The 13,773-nt window shown below is 48.2% G+C and overlaps 1 long non-coding RNA gene across 2 annotated transcripts; it reads left to right on the top strand.

Moving 5' to 3' along the window:
* The first annotated feature begins 1,265 nt into the window (after nt 1–1,265).
* Nucleotides 1,266–12,905, top strand: LOC122461387. Of its 2 annotated transcripts, none has more exons than XR_006283247.1 (3): nt 1,266–1,319; nt 2,327–2,553; nt 12,222–12,905. It is a non-coding gene; the product is annotated as an uncharacterized LOC122461387 (long non-coding RNA). The 2 variants fall into 2 exon arrangements; XR_006283248.1 differs by lacking the exon at nt 1,266–1,319 and adding an exon at nt 1,327–1,549.
* Nucleotides 12,906–13,773: the final 868 nt, after the last annotated feature.

The raw sequence follows: 13,773 nt of genomic DNA, 5'->3' as shown, positions 1-13,773 counted from the left end.
TGACACCCCCTATCGATAGGCCTGGGGGGCTGGGCAGACAGAGGTTTAGGGAGGGCAAGAATATTTTGATTCAGACAAACGTCCATGGGGTGTGATCCTGCCATCTTGACTCAGACTTGGGAAATCAATGGGGGCTGGAGGTAAAGTTCCCATCTCTGAGGTACAAATTGGGACATCTGGGGTGACCCTCAGCCCATAAAGCTGCCCTGTCGCTGGCTGTCCTCCTTGGACACTAGGCACCCTTATAGATTTTTCAGAACAGCTACCTCAAAAAAGGGAGGATCCTGGGAAAACCTGGACTGGGGGCAGCCCTAGTTGGACAGAGTAAGGGCTGGCAGGGGACTTCAGACCTTGGCCAGATGTGTTTGAACTCACCAGACACAGCTCTGGGGAGGAGCATGACAGGTATGTGATTGGGACTGTTGCCGGCACCCAGTGCTGAGAGGCAAAACAACAGCAGGGGTTGGTTCGCTACCCGGTATGCTTCACCCAATAATTACAACGGGGTGGAGAAGCAGAAAAGTTTATTTGAAGCTTCAAAAAGGTACAGGGAGAATAGAATCTCAAATCCTGCACACAGAGCAGGAAGTTACACAGGTTTTTATACATCCTTTCTTCAGCATACTTATCCAGTAGCAAGCTGCCCTAAGTATCCATATAGCCAGCCAATCCAGTTACCAGCTAGTTCCCTTGTTTTTTGTATCTTTGTTAAACTATACATAAAGCTGCTTTATTCAGCATTTTTCTTCCATATCTGCCCTGTTTGGCCTTGTTTAGTTTCAGGCAGTCTGACTCTGCAACATATTGTTGCAGATCCTCAGCATAACTGCTGTGTGTGCCTCCAGGCGTGGGAGCCAAGGACACTTGGGCCTAGTGCGAGGGGGCTTCATTGACACTCGTGGTCTTCCATCCCCTCGAGTTACCTAGTGGCCATGCCCCAGTGTCCCCAACAGGACTGCTTTGCCTGGGGAATGACTGAGTCCAAGCTGAGTGAGGGCCTGAGGACATGACTGTCAACGTGCAAGTATGTACAGAGAGCCAGTCAAACTCCAAACCACCTGAGTTATGTATGAAATTAAAACTTCCAATTACCAGTCAAAGCCCCCCTTTCCCCTCTCTATGTATCCCACTCTAGTAACGAAAGAGAGAACTGGAGACAGAGAGTAATTAGTGCACTTGGTGGGGGCAGGGATGGCCAGGCCTAATAGAAGATGAGGCCCAGCTGGAGAAAGAACTAGGTTGGGAGTGTAACAGGAGGAAGCGCCGGTAAGCAGGGGAAGAGCCTTGTAGATGGCAGTGCCTCTCCAGTGATTAGAGAGGTCAGGCTGGGATGTATGCCTAGGGAGGGGCTCTGGGAGAGGCCCTGAAGGAAGGCCAATCTAGGAAGAGGCCCAGGGAGACAGCAGACCTTAGCTGCTTGCTCCAGGGTCCCTGGCCTGGAGCCTAGAGAGGGAGAGTCTGGGTTCCCCTGGGAAAGGTGATGCGGACACCCCCTGAGACAAGATGGAGAAGGACTATTGAGTTTGGAGCCAGGGAGAAAGCCCTGGAGGTGCTGCTCCGCACAAGGGTGGGAGGTTGATCCTGCAGAGCCTGGGAAGTGGTGAAGGGTCTGTGGAGGAGAGAGCCTAGGTAGGGGATAAAGAGTTATTTTTGTCTGAGTTTAGTTTACTGGACTCTGTTACTCCAGGAGGTGTGGGACCTCCAGCCAGGTCACTTTTAGTCCAAGTCCAGGGCCATCCTTATGCATACACAAAGTACGCCGCTGCGTAGGGCACCAAGGAACTTGGGGCACCAAATTTCCTGGTGCCCTGCGCAGCTGCGTACTGCTCCAGCCCCTGCTCTGGCTCTTCCCCAAAGCTCCCGCCCTGCTCCACCCCAGCCCCGCCTCTTTCTGCCCCTGAGGAGCGCAGCAGGGCTGGGCCTGCACTCACTGGCAGCGGGAAGTGCAGGGACTTGGCTTGAGCCGTGCCGCCGGTGAGTGCTGGGGGGTGGTTCCCTCCTTCCCCCCAAGCCAGCCCCCTACCCCTGCGGAGGCCTGGGACCAGCCCCCCCCCCCCCCCGGTGGAGGTCTGGGGCCCCACATACACCCCCTGCGGGGGTGCTGAGGGCCCCAGAATAGCTAGGGATGGCCCTGTCCAAGTCATGAGAAAAGAGACCCCTGCAGGGCTGGAGCAGCTATCTGTCAGGGGTTCTGGAGGAGCAGAGCCAGCTATGCCACATCCACCCAAGAGGGGATATACCAGCCTGTGAGTCTATGGTCCTCCATTATCCAAAGGGCCAGCTTCAGTCCTGTCAGACTGATCAGGATTCTCATTCCTTATAACAGGCCTAAGTTGCATTCCCCTCTTGGAAGAGGTTGCTCCTGTTGGGAAAGAGTTAAGAGAGTATTGCTGATCACGAGTGCAGGTGCCTGGTGGCAGTGATTCCCTAGAGAGAGGATCTAGGGGGTGTGCTGAGCAGTCCTGAGGAAGGAGGCCCTGGGGAGAAGGTCTGAAGTGAATTTTATGTGTACTCTGGTTTATCTTAGTTTATGAAGCTGAACCCTAGAAGGAGGTGAGTTTTCTGTAAATGTTTTCCAAAAATTGCTGTATTTGTTAACTAAAGTCCCTGCTTTTTTCACATCAGATACAGAGACCCAAAGCCACCCAGCCTGGCACTGACACTAAATTGAGTCTGGAGTCCAAGTCACAGATCCCTCATCAAAGTCCCAAGTCCCAACCCCATCTGAAATCTGTCCTTGGGCCAAAACTATTCATGTTGCTCATGGGGCCCTAATGGTCATTCTGCCCCTAGGCCAGCAGGAGCAGGTAGCTGTTTGTGGGGAGGGCATTGCTAAGGTGGGTCTAGAGGCGATGCTATTCTGTGCTGCTGCTACTGCCTGACACTTTCTTTTTGGGGTGAGGCGATTTAGCAGTGGTTTCCTCACCCTCTGCTCTCAGGCTTTTGAGCCTCCGCAGTTTCAGGGTCTGGGGTGTTGGCCAGGGCTGTCATCCCCTTCCGTCCTTGTCATCAGCAGGGAAGGTATGGGTTGATCAGTGTGTTGCTGGCAGTCAAGATGCCAGTTCAGTGGAAACATGGGGACCTTGGCATGAACACTGACAAATACAGGGCTGGGACCAGTCTGGCTCACCTGTGTGAAGTATTGTTAAAACAGGTTTTAGGATTATGAGAATGTGGTTGATGGATGCGCTTTATGGAATGCTTGTAAATTGCTGCATGCATTAATCTCCCTCATAACCTCTGTATCCCACAGTGTAAGCCTCTGTAATGGTGTAAATCACCAGACAGGAGAGCGACACTGCAGCTAATGTGAAATGTTGCTCTCCATCAAGTGTTCTGTCCTGCCCATCAAAGAAGGCCCACTGACACCAGACAGATTAGTGTGGAACATTAAAGAGGACTAAAGACTTTGCTGTTTACTCTACCCTCCCCTTCTCTCTCTCTCACCCCCCCTCCCCGGTGAAGATGAGTCATGCAAGTGAATTCCTCCCATCAGCTCAGAGCAGAAGCAGGGAAGGGAATAAAACCCCTAACAGGAAGGGACTGTATCTTTATGCTGCTTGGACTCTGGGGAGCAATGATGACTAGATGTAAGCAAAAGATCCCGAGTGTGTAGCTTGGGTTAGTGCTAAAGGACGTATAAAGCTTGCTTATTCTAGAAGCTTCTATTACTTTTAGAAATGTAAGAAAGGAACTGGTTTGTGTGTAGATGTTTACCTGCTTTAATCTTGTTAATAGCTCTCGTTTCCTTTTCCTATATTTAATAATCTGCAGATGGTTTATTAAAGGATTGGGAACAAGTGGTGTTTTTGGTGTGAGATCTAAAGTGCAATTGACCTGGGATAAGTGACTGGTCCTTTGGCACCTGAATATGGCTTTGATACTTGGTGTAAGGGACTATCTATCAGAAAGGCAAGCTTGCCTAGGTGACAAGATAGATCGGAGTACCCAAAGGGACTGACTGTCTGACTCCATGGTTAGGCTGTTATAGTGCCAGAGGATTTCACACTTGACAGGTGAAATCTAAGTATAGACCTCATCACCAATATGGGGTTTGTGCCCTGGTTCTTAACAATCTGTCCTGAGGTTGGTACTCATGCTCTTGAGCCGCTGAAGGATAGCTTGACACAGTGGGATAAATGAGACATGATCATACAAGCTAGGCTGAGTTAGACAGATTTCTAAATCAGAGGAGTGGAGCATGGTGGTGGTTGTCCTTCCCCAGCTTTCACATCGCATGTAGTCTGGTGCCAAAGCCTTTTGTGATTCCAAGGAGTGGCAGTCTTGATTTCCATCACTCCTGGGTCCTCTGCACATAGTGGATATAGATGCAGGTGTTTGATTTATTGGTGGATGCACAGTGCTAACCACTTCCTAATCTCACTGCCTCCGTGTAACTTAACTTTTTCTCTGGATGTGGTGATCTATTTGTGTTCATATTCAATATTAGAGCACTACTGAGTCCTGATATCTAGCATTCAATCCTGCAATAGATTTGTCCCATCTTTGCTGAGAATGCAGCAGTGGTGTCGTAGGCTATTAGTGTGTCTTTTGCTTCTTTCTGACAATGAGAAGGAGTAAGTGTGTGCATTGAAACTGTGTTACGCTTAAAGTGGTCGCTTGTAATTTTAAGGGATTTTCTGGTCCTGCTTGCAGGCTAGGAGCTCTGTAGGGAAGTGTGGGATCTGTGTCTTCACTGTTCTGCACTCAATCTGCAAAGACCCAGCCTAGAACAAGATGGGATGAGTTGTGTCTTGCTGTCTTTGGGAGCAACCTGCTTTGTGTCTCTCTGGTTTTGGTTCTGGATTCTCAGAGATAAAGCAGTGTTATGCTGCAGCCTTCCAGAAAGACAAAAACATAAAATACTTTAATTTCTGTGTGCTGTCAATGTAACAGAAATATAGCATCATAAAAAAAATCAAGTGCTTATTTGAAACAACCCACAGAAACACTGCCAGGGATGCAGGATACCAATCAAGATGGCTCTGTGAGCTGTCCTGGTAAGACAATTTTTATGCCAATACTTAGACCACTGGTGAATTAGAACCGTGTTGTGAGTGAGAGGCGGCCCTGGAAAGACAGGTGGGGTTGGATGTAAAGTCCAAACATTTGGATGCTGCACCAAACCGCCTTTGTCTAGAAGTGGGGCATGACCTCTTTGCTCCCCTCCTGTTAACCCACTGATGGACTGGCAATGCCGTGAAAACTCTCCTGTGACATTTCACTATTCCCACTCCCCATCCCCACGGCAAGTAGGGAGTGAAGAGATGCAAATGAATGAAAGAAAGTTCTATTCTTTTTTATTTTTTTAAAGGTTCTTCTATTTCAAAGCTTCAGGGTCCACTTTGAGTTCTGTGCAAAGATTCTGATCCATCCCTATTGAATCCAAATGGGTTCTGCCATCCCTAATAGTGTCTGAGGGCTAGAGGCTGCACATGGCTGAGGTCCTGAAAGATGTCTTTAGTCTTAATTCTGTTTCCACCTTCTCTGTACATTGCTGCTATGTTTGTTTTCACTACTGGGCATTTGGTAAATCTTAGAGCATTGACTGGTGCATTTAATTACAGCATAATGATAAAGGTATCATAGCCACACTTTTAGAGGAAGGCCCTTCTGCCATCCTGCCAATCATGCCTCATTGGTGACAGCACTTTTCCTTTGGCTTCATCTTCTAAGCAAACTTCCATTTGTGTTTGTGCTCCGGGCTGCCGTGGGGTGGGTGGAATGTAATTCACTGCTGTGTACTAGCTGTACTTACCAGCGTTAAGAAAAAGGTTCAACCACCCATTCCATTTGGATCTGTCTTGAGGTCTACATCATTTGGTAACAACACAAGAAGGTTCACAGACATTTGTGTAACCCCTGTTGCCTTTCATTTATAAAAGTATCTGGATTCCAAGTCCGACTCTCAGTGAGTAGCATTTTCTTTTCTCAACCCCCTTACTCCTCTTTCAACCCTGACTACACAGTGTGGTCTGATCCTGGTACTGGGACCCATAAGCTCCTGAGTTCTGAGCTCAGATCTGCCACCGATTCACTACATGAGGCCTTTCTCAAGGCACTTATGTGAAAACTGCCACAGAGGGGATTGAACTCCAGAACTAAAAGCATGAATTGCTAGAGAGAGCTGAGACTCTAGCTGGGGCTGTAATAGACTCATCTCCTGTGCGGATCAGGCACAGTGGGGAGACCTGTAGCACAAATTCTCCAATGGGTTACACTTACATTAGGACATTTTCAAACTGTCATTAGCAACACTGGTGGCTTTTGCCAGCCCTCAAAGTCAGGTGATTAGCTAAGAACCTCAGTTTCATTTTTGTTTGATTAAAGTACATATCTAGCCCTCATGAGTGCAGAGAAACTGGAAAATGTGACCCAAGTGTACCCAGAAGGCCAATAAAAAGACCCCATGTCTTATTTTTTAAAAAACCCTCATGATTTTTATGCCAGTATTGTGATTCTTGATTTTTGAACTCTTGAGATAGGCAACACTGTAGTAAACCACATCTGAAAAACAGCGAGTCAAATATAAGCTATTCTGCATCTACATTGTGTACAGCTCCATGAGGGCTGCTGGAAGCTAGGGTCTTGTCACACATTCCAACAGCAGACACGTCTCATTTGGGTGTAAGTGGTTTTGACTGGAGTGGAGTGGGGTACTAATGCTCTAGATTGGTCATTGTTGATTACTTTTTGTGTGTGTGTGCACACGTTCACCGAGTGTTTGTCTTGTTGGTTGCCTACTTTCTCATGGCAACTCTGGTTTATGTAACTCCCATTTAGTAACAAACTGCTTCCCTGTTTGTTTTGGAGGATTTTATGCTTGCAGTGCAACAAACCCACAGTGCTAACAGCTAAATCCCCAGGACACAACATTAAGATTCAGTCCATGTTTGAAGAGGCACCAGAGTGTGAGCACACGGACAAATAATGAGTTAATCTGCTCTGTTAATAGACTGGCAGCCTCCCCACTATGTGTCTTTGCCCTGATGTCCATCCTTAGTGACATCCTGAGATTCACAGGCACCTAATTCAATAATGACAGGTTTCAGAGTAGCAGCCGTGTTAGTCTGTATCCGCAAAAAGAAAAGGAGGACTTGTGGCACCTTAGAGACTAACTAATTTATTTGAGCATAAGCTTTTGTGAGCTACAGCTCACTTCATCGGATGCATTTTTTTTTCCCACTGAATGCATCCGATGAAGTGAGCTGTAGCTCACGAAAGCTTATGCTCAAATAAATTAGTCTCTAAGGTGCCACAAGTCCTCCTTTTCTTAATTCAATAATGTTTGTCAGGTAAGAATTAGAAAGAAGTGCTGAGTTTTAGGGCAGATTTGAAGCACAATAGACTGTCAAATAGAGGGATATCTGGCATAGGCGCTGACTTCCCCTCTTTGTCATGAGTGCCTAATCCCCTGTCCCCGGCCCTGCCCTGCCCCAAGTCCGCTCCCTCCCTGCCCCTATTCCAACTTCTTCCCCAGATCCCTGGCCCCACCTCTTCCCCGCCTCCTCCCCTGAGCATGTCATGTTCCCACTGCTCTTCCCCCCCCTCCGCCTCCCCGAGCATGCTAATGCTGCCAAACAGCTGTCTGGCAGCAGCCACGTGGGAAGTGCTGGGAGGTAGGCGGAGCAGTGGGGACGCAGTGCGCTCAGGGGGAGGAGGGGGTGGGCGGGGGGAAGGAGAGCTTGGCTACCAGTGGGTGAAGAGCACCCACTAATAGTTCCCTGTGGGTGCTCCAGCCCCTATGATATCTAGGACAAATGCACAGGGTGCAGATCAGAACACAGGGCATTCTCTTCTCAGGCAATTAATTGAATGAATTAAATTGGAGAAGCTAGAACTTTCAGAAAATTCTGTATGCATCTCTGTGCTAAGTTGTTGTGCCTGCATGTGCAAATTACAGGTCGGAATTTCAAAAGCACCTAAGTGATTTAGGAGTACAAGTACTCTTGAAAGTCAGTGGGACTTAAATGCTTTTGCGTTTTTCTATGTTTTGTTTTTGGTGTGAAAGTGCTAGCAGAGCTGTGCAAATATGAGAGCAGAGCGTCTTCTGAAAATCTGACCCTAGCTCTCTTCTTTGAACAATACTAAGAGAAGCCCCTATCATCTGTCATGTCTGGCTGTGAGAAGCACCAACCTTGACAAGCTATGGCCCACTTCGTTCCTACCATATAGTCATATCAACTAAATTGTGCCATCCGTTTTCCTCATGCAACTCAAACAAAACCAGTGGGGTTGTGTGGGTGCCACTGAGGGCAGAATTTGTGCCCTTGTACTTGATCTCCTTAACCGTTGCTCCATTTGACAATCCTGTAAAGCAGGGGTTCTTAACCTTTTTTCTTTCTGAGCCCCACTTCAACATGCTAGGAAAAACTCCACGGGGCGGGACTTGGGGCTTTGGGCCAGGTGGGCATAGGCATAGTTTGACTTCTATTTGTGGGGTGGAGGGGTGGGGTGGCAAGGGCTGGTGGGGCTCTGGTCAGCTCTGCACACAGGGTCCAGGGAGGGAGCACCACCTCTACACCCTGACTCACCTCAGCAGGCCATCCATCTGTCTGGGGCTGTGTGCTGGTGGCTGCTCCCCCAGGGCTCTGCTGGTCCCAGAGCAGCCTGGGCAGCTCTGACTGGCTGCATGAGCAGTCAAAGGGGACCGAGGAGCAGCCACAACCCTTGGCACCAGCAGCAGATGGGGGAATGTGACGTCTGCCCACTCCATGGCACCACTAGCCAGAGGAGCAGCTGCCCCTCACTGCCTGGCTCTGGCTTCCACTCTAGGACCTGGCCAGAGGGTGGAGCCTGAGGAGGACTGGGGGAGAGGAGGAGGTGTGGGGTGGAGCTGCCTCCAGGGCTGCCCCACTCTGGGTAAGACACTGCAGTTGTGGGGGGCAACACCATGGTGCCCCCTCAACTCTGCCCATGGGCTCAAGGTTTCTGCCTGTGTCAGGGTTTCAGCGCTCCCTCCCCCAAGCTCCTGGCCGCAGTGGGGTGTGGGGAAGCTCGGGGTTTCAGCCCCGCGACACTCCCGGCTGCAGCAGGGGGCGTGGAGGGAGAGCTTAGGGCTTCAGCCCCGCGCCGCTTCCCGCTTCAGCCCAGCTCAGGGCACTGGGTTGCAGTAGTGGGGCTTTGCACCCCCCTGAAAGGGCTCAGGGGTCTGCAGACCCCTGGCTGAGACCTGCTGCTTGTAAAGGGTATGTGTGTGAAATTGAACATTAATTAGAATAGGGTAATTGAACTCCTGGACATCCACAGTGAAATTTGTCTTCATGTATTGGTGAGGGGGAGTAATCTGACCTCTTAGCCTACAGAGTCAATGGCTGGGCAATAGCAGTGTGATGGAATTCACCTGACTGTAATGAGGGTATTAGCATGTTGGCACAGACATGAAGAACAGCTGTGGAATAAGAATGTGCATCGGTTTGATTCTTGCTTCTTATATTTTCAAAGGCATTTACTCTTGAGCCATCCATTAGGAGATTACAACAGCTCATGGCTGGACTCTGCATGGAGATGAAACTGGAGGCAGATGAATGGCTGCTGGATCTGATCCGTGTCCATTTAACCTCCCTTGGGGGCTCACTGTGCGCACAGAGGAGTAGGTGGGGCATCACACATCAGAAGGGCAAAACAAAGGGAAATTGAATAAGCAAACTATTTTTTTCATGTTCTCCCAAACCTTCCAATCTGCACGTCCAAGGGACCCACTGTCTGTGAAAGGACAAAATTACCCTTGACTCTATAATTTTCCTGCTCTCAACATCAGTCAAGGGTAATCAGGCTATCTGGAAAGAGAAAATGAAAAAGAAATAAGCCAGCTGTGGTATAAGCCTGTTGGATCAAAGCAGGGGTTCTGCTCCCAGTGAGCAGAGGTCTGTTTTTTCATGATGCTGTTGTCGTGGATTGATTGATAGAGGTCCATTTAAAAACTCAGAATTGTGGCTCTAAGTCGTCAAAGTACTTAAGTGAATGTGTAAGTGCTTTGTTGAACTAGGGCCGTAGCTCTGAAGGCATCTCTGCTAACTGCAATATCTGCTGTACTTGGAAGAGGAGACATCATTTCACTGTGATTACTAGAGAGCGGTGAATATGAAGATGTTAGTCGCACACATGCTGATTCTTTCTCTAATTTCTATCTTTTTTTTTTCTTCAGTGTTTTCAACCCTCCAAAGCACGTTGCAGAGTACGAACTAGAGCACACAGAGTGGTAAACTGATGAGGTTCAAGATGGAAGTGCAAGGAACCAGTGTTGTATAGTGGTCAGAGCGAGATATGGAGAGTTAGGGCTCCTGGATCCCTCAGCTACTGACTCGCTGGGTGACCTTTGGCAAATCACCTTCCCTCTTTGTACCCTGGGTTAATTGTCTGTAAAATGCGGTTAATAGTGCCCTGCCTCAGAGGGAGGCTGCAATGTGTAGCTAATGGGTGTCTGGGGAGTGCTTTGAGATCCTTAGCCGAATGGTGTGCTGGTGGTGGGAAGGATCATGGTTTATTTACACTGTGCTAGCACCTCCAGTCCCCAGCCAGGGATTACCACACCACTGTAATATGCACAGGACATATCACCATGTGCTGTGCCATAGAGCTTACCTTCTTCTAGCAGGCCTGTTTCCTACCCCCCAAAAGGGTGGATAAATGGGATTATTTCTTTGTTTGTCGAATAAGCAACAACTGCTTATTACTGCAAGTGACCCGAAGTCTGGTCCCATGTTCCTGTCGTTGCGTGCTCCCAAACCCCCACCCATTGCCTACCTGATGCTGAGGCCAAATGAGGGGGTGACTTTGAAAAGCATTAAGGACTGTTACGCACCTAATTCCCTTTGCAAGTCAATGAGAATCTGGCATCTCTCTTCAGTGGTGCGTTTGAAATTATCTGTGCAGTAAATGCTGTGGGGTAGGTACAATACCAAGGGACTCAGTTTAGTAAATTAATAAGACCTAATTTTAAAAAATCAAACCCAACTTCCCCCCATTACTCGAAATTACTCCCTCCCTCCTGGTTCACAGTGGATATAGTACACTAAGGCCTTGTCTACACTACCCTTTGGTATAACTTACGTCACTCAATGGTGTGAATAAGCCACCCCGTGGGTGACGTAAGTTACACCAACCTAGCGCATCTGGTGTCGACTAGCCCTAAGTGAATTTAAAACTTCCATATTTAAGTTTGGAGGCAGAATTCGATGTAAATCCAGTAAAGTTCATTAGTCCTTGAAAAATCAAAAGAAACGTTTTAAAAAAAAAAACACCCAGGGTGCACAGCAGGCTGGGGGCAGGAGAGGCTTATCTTTATACTGTAAAGCTAGAGCGTATGAAGTCAATTTTGGTCCTGAGTAGAATAGGAAATTTTAAATAGTGTGAAGAATATAAAATAGGATTCCAGCTCAAGTGGTGCCTGTATAACAAGCTATAAAGCGAAAGGGTGTGTTTTCGAATGTGGCTGTCTCAGCCAGAATGCTGTTGATGAAGTCAGGATTCTAATAGAACTCCCCTGATATTTAGCAGCCTCTTGGCTTCCTGTTGGCTGCTAATCACAGCTGTCTATAGTGGCCACTGCATGGATAATAGCAAGTGATGGGGCAAACACCACAGTGTGGTGCTCTGCTGATCGGTGGGTGAAGGAGAAGCACAGCTCTGTGCTCTTGGATGTCATGTGATCTCTGACCTGCTCACTGTATCATTCTGTTTCTCTCTGTCATGTACTTTGTATTTCATGGCTCACATGAGAATTCAACCGGAAAAATGTCTAGGGGGATAATTCAAACACACAAATCTCCCGTCTCGCCCCTCAGGTCTTGAGTGTGGCTGATGGCCTCCAAGCCCATTGAGAGGGGCCAACGTGCAGAGCCCTGCCTTGGTCACAATTCCCTCTGCAGCGCTTCCAGCAAGCACATACTGTAGAGGCTGCGCGGCTGGCCATTGTGGAGAGGGCCAGGCCACGGGCCCCCTCTCACCCTGCCCCTCATCTCACCCTCTTGCCAGGGTGTGAAACTTTGTCTCACAAAATGCCCCTTCACTCTTTCTGAGATTGGTCCAGGCAGCACGTTTCTCCTGACCTTTCTCTAAGCCTCAGTGTTTGGGCCCAGGGGTTTGATATGCCTGTCACAGTGAAAGCAGCCAGCCCCCGGCAGAGCTTTGACTTGGGCAGATCCGGGAACTGTGGCCCTCTCTCTCTCTCTCTCCCCCCTTCTCTCTCTCGTATTCTGATCCCTTTTGTCTTGCACTAGGATCTTCACAGAGCAACAGCGTCTGCTTGGAATTCCTCAGCAGAGCTCGGATGCCACTGAAGCACTGGAAGGTTCAGAAGAATCCAGAAAAGCAGAATAACAGGCCAGCTCTGGCCTACCCCATCCCATGGGCACTGCAAACCTTGTAGGAAACGTACAGCCTCCTTTGACCAAGGAGCATGACAATTTATAACACAAATACTGATCACTCCGCTGCTGCCCTTTAACTTCTCATCAGTTTCAAACCATTAGCAAATTAAGCAAAACCTGGGCACTGAGGCCAACAGAAGAGCAGGACTCACATTGTGATTAATAAATACTATTGCAGTAGTGTCTGGAGGCCCCAACCAAGATCAGGGCCGTGTTGTGCTAGGCACTGAATATACACATAGAGACACTCCCTACCCAAAAGAACTTCCAGGCTGGGCAAGAGAGATGAAGCGACTGGCCCAAAGTCCCAGGGCAGATGAGCAGCAGAGCCACAGTTAGAACAGTGAGTCCAAGGCCAGTTCTATATCCATTGGACTAAGCTACCTCTTTAGACAATGGCTTTCTGCAGGAATTAAAATGTACCCCCAATACCTTGGCATCATGGGATTTTTTTTCTTTGATCTCAGGTTGCCATTTAATGGCCCCAGATAAGGGACCATCTGGTCTTCCATCATCCAGGAGCCAAAATATCATGAGAAGCTCAGATCTGGATATTTTTGCTTCCCTGAGGTATTAAAAAGTATGTGGAAAAACATCAGCAAAATTACAACTAAACACAAAAAAAAAGGAGTACTTGTGGCACCTTAGAGACTAACCAATTTATCTGAGCATAAGCTTTCGTGAGCTACAGCTCACTTCATCGGATGCATTCAGTGGAAACATCTGATGAAGTGAGCTGTAGCTCACGAAAGCTTATGCTCAAATAAATTGGTTAGTCTCTAAGGTGCCACAAGTACTCCTTTTCTTTCTGCGAATACAGACTAACACAGCTGCTACTCTGCAACTAAACACAAACATTTGTGCTACTCATCTAAGAACGTGGTACACAACCCAGCGTTCAGTTAAACCTGGTACTGCTGCTCTGGAACAGGGTGAGTCTTTGCTGTCTGGAGTGCTGTGAGAAGCACACAAAGGACACAGTCCACAGAGAAGAAAAGCAAAACATCATCTCCTAGTCACGCTATTAACACATGATTACACTAAGTAAGTGACGAGGTACAATCAGCACTGGGATAATTTCTTCCGTACTTTGTGGCTGTCACCCAGAGATTATTTAGTTTCTCTGAGTCCTCCTCAGATCTCTGTTCAGAGTCACTAGCAAGTCAGGCATGTAGGAATGTTTTTAGCTTCATCCTAATTGGAGGTGACATGTTACATCTGTCCTCTTCAGAATATAGGTCTTGTCTACACTAGAAAAGGTTTCCCAGCATAGCTATACTGGTGCAACTACACCAGCAACCCACCTGCTAGTGTGGATGCGGCTTGTAGTGGAAAGAAAGTGTTTTTGCCAATATAGCTGATACCGGTTCCTTGATCAAAACACACTGTACCAGCAAAAGCC

Source organism: Chelonia mydas, chromosome 8, assembly GCF_015237465.2.
Source record: "Chelonia mydas isolate rCheMyd1 chromosome 8, rCheMyd1.pri.v2, whole genome shotgun sequence".
Taxonomy (NCBI): Eukaryota; Metazoa; Chordata; order Testudines; family Cheloniidae; genus Chelonia; species Chelonia mydas.
The sequence above is the reverse complement of the archived record's forward strand: the minus strand, read 5'-3'. Positions and strand labels throughout refer to the sequence as shown.